Genomic DNA, 3,473 nt, shown 5'->3' on the forward strand with positions numbered 1-3,473 from the left:
GCGAGTCGAGCACCTTAACCTTAACTAGTTCGAGTATTCTTTCAGATATATCTTGGTACATTGTGGAGTCCAGGCAGCAAACCCGGGTGCGTGACCGAAGAAGATGCTGCCAACATCTTCACTAGTGTCCATCATGTAGAGGTTGTGCCTTTGCCTTTTGCCGATGTGAAAGGTATTGTGTTACATATCTACCCTCAAAGTTTGATTACCTTCTTGACAACTTGATGGTATATATTGTGGGATGAATTGTCAAAAAAACTATACTGAAACTGACTTATGACCCCTGCAGGAATAGCTTAGTTACTGACTGTGTACAGTTCAGCTAGATCTACCATCTCTTCACACTCGACAACAGTGGTGGCTTACTTATACCTTAAACAGGAACGGTCAAGGTTGTCAGAGCTTTGGAGAGGTGCATTAGACAAACCATCAACATTTCTAGTGCCGCCCACCCATGTAAACTGGACAATGTTGACCGTGTAGTGCGGGCTGGTAATGGTAGTGACGACATTTTGGTCTTACACTGCTAAATTAGGGACGGCTAGCGCAGATAGCCCTCGTGTAGCTTTGCGTGAAATTCAGAAACAAAATCCTGCACGCGCAAAACCTGACACATATAAACTAATAAGAAAGATAAATATCTTTCATGGTGAAAAAAAAACCAGGTTGTGGTCAGCATAAAAAAAGAACAGAAAACAAAACTCAAATTCAAAATTTGTAAAAAGTTAATTATTTCCGATTAAACGTTAAAAAAATAGAGATAATATTGTCGAAGTTTGTATTTACTATTACGACCGAAGATAAATACTTTATTGTATTTTCCTCCTTTAGTGCGTTTAAGAAACTAGTGTTATTTGGGAATTTTTATAACTTGTTTGTAATTAAGCACAAAGCTACATAATGGGCTATCTGTGCTCTGACCACCACAGGTATCGAAACCCGAATTCTAGCGTTGTATGTCCGCAGAAATACCGCTGTGCCACTGGGGGGCTTTTTGTACACATATGTAAACTTCTGTAAGGTTTCATACCAATTACTATTAATATATAATGATTTTCATAATTGATCAGTTAAGTTATAGGCATTGTAATATATATATATATATATATATATATATAGTATTTAAAAAATTTTTTGACACATGTTACACACATATGTAAATCTTTATAACGGCTATAGATGAAATAACTCAGCAAAAAAGTATAAAAAAAAATTCACAGGTAAAGTTAATGTGAAAAAAAAATGAGTCTGAGACCCATTATTTAAGATAGTTTGAGTTACAAAAAAAGAGGCAGTTTTAAAGTTGTAGAAGAGATTTAGAATGACTCTAGTGGGGTTTTCTTTTGTAAGTCAGCTCATGAGATATTAGAACAATGTGCTATAACATTACTATGTACATTATTCTAATTTTAACAGCAAACGATGCACATAATCCCGTTAACGTTAAAAGATAAATTAAAATATACAAAAACAAATGTTTTTAAGTTTTGGCTCCATTCTTCTGATGTCATTTCGGATGTTCTGCATGGTCAGCATACTATCTCTGACGCTTATTGAAATGGTATAGGACATCTAGTTACACTGGCAGAATAATTACGTTAGATTATTCACTCTTTATTTGAATGATTATAATTGGAGGAGAGTTATTTCTACCACCCTGACATTCACCCAATGCTTCTTGTCTCTCTTTCCTTTCGTGTGTGTGTGTGGTGTGCTTAAATATAAATTTAGAATTAATTTGTTTGTTTGAAGGTAAGCACAAAGCTACACAATGGGCTATCTGTACTTTGCCCATCACGGGTATCGAAACCCGGTTTCTAGCGTTGTAAGTACGCAGACATGCCGCTGTGCCACTGGGGGGTATAAATTTAGAAATTACTGTTATCATAACAAAATGTTTTACAGTAGCGTTTGAAAGTTTGTTATAATGCGTTGCATGTAACCAGATGATAACTGAAAACGCTAACGTCATTATGATTGTTAAACTTTTTTCATAATATTGTTTCGTTCCAATTTTATATTAATGTATACATAGTTGAGACAAAATTATTATGAGATGCTCCTGGAAGTACTCATTTAGAAGTTGATATCACTCTCACCACATGGAGTAACGGTGGAATTCTCCGTGACATTCTTACAGCTCCTGGTAGTTATAAATAGCATGTCTGTTTCTTGCTCTCCAAAAAATGCCTCGACACTCTTGAAAATTATTACACTGTTTAATGGTCATAATAATTAATGTTAAGTGACGAGAGCTCATACGATTTCTTTTGTGTAATAAATTAAAATCAAACAACTAAAATAAAGATTTTTTTTTAAATATCATGACTATTTCGAGATAATTAATTATTCGATTACGAATCAAGTCTAACATATTCAGAATAGCTTAGTTCATTATAAAGAATTCCAAGAAAGTGTTACAAATATGTTTTTATACCAGTATACAAGTACTTTCTACGTGAAAAACATTTCTTCCAAACAAAACCCCAACAGAATCAGGTTTGTCCTGTTATTATAATAACATACTAAGACTTTACTAACAAAAGATAGACAATCTAAGTCACAGAATGAACCAAAGAACTCAAATCAAACATAGCATATTGGCCATTCAGAAATGAAGCCATGTTGTATCGTTAATCACGAATGAACGTTTCTCCCTTTCGAGTGCCTATACCGAAATTGTTTTCATACTTTGTTCCTTTTGAAGCTCAATGACCCCCCTTCCTTTACGTTACTACAACACACATACATACACTTTATTCAGTTTCAAATAATTACAAATGGGCGCCTTTATTAAACAGTTTTTGTGAAATTATATTTATAATGGTGAATTTTACAGCTGAATAAAAGTAGACCAAGATACTGAGACGACTGTCAAATATTCTTACACAATTTCGACTTACTTAATTTAACAGATAATCTAAAATTAGAGAACATTTTCAGTGTTTTTTTTTTAGTGCCCTTTTATATTTGTGTGCTTTCATTATATGAAATAGCACAATAAATTTTTGTTTCTAGAACAAAGTCACATTAGCCGTGTCCATAAGGGGGGTCGAACCCCGGATTTAAGCGTTGTAAATCAGTAGACTTACCGCTGTTCCACCGGAAGAAACTGCGCGATAAACTTGAATTAGTGGAAAAGTATACTGTTACGACAGCAGATGGCCCGGCATGGCTAGGTGGTTAGGGCACTCGACTCGCAATCTGAGGGTCGCTAGTTTGAATCCCCGTCACACCAAACATGCTCGCCCTTTCAGCCGTGGGAGCGTTATAATGTCTGGAAGGAACTTGCCGTTGTCTGGGGTTGATTAGGTCTATGGTTAATATATCTTCCCTTTGAAATGGACAATAAATCGTCCTTTAATGTATTTAATTCACTTTGTAATTTGCTCATCTTTTCCATTTGTGTATGCTGGCTTTCTCTCAACTGTTGGGGACTTTCTTCCTGTTTATTTTATTTCTCCTCCACCCAC

Source organism: Limulus polyphemus, unplaced genomic scaffold (genome assembly GCF_000517525.1).
Source record: "Limulus polyphemus unplaced genomic scaffold, Limulus_polyphemus-2.1.2 Scaffold2380, whole genome shotgun sequence".
NCBI classification, from domain to species: Eukaryota; Metazoa; Arthropoda; class Merostomata; order Xiphosura; family Limulidae; genus Limulus; species Limulus polyphemus.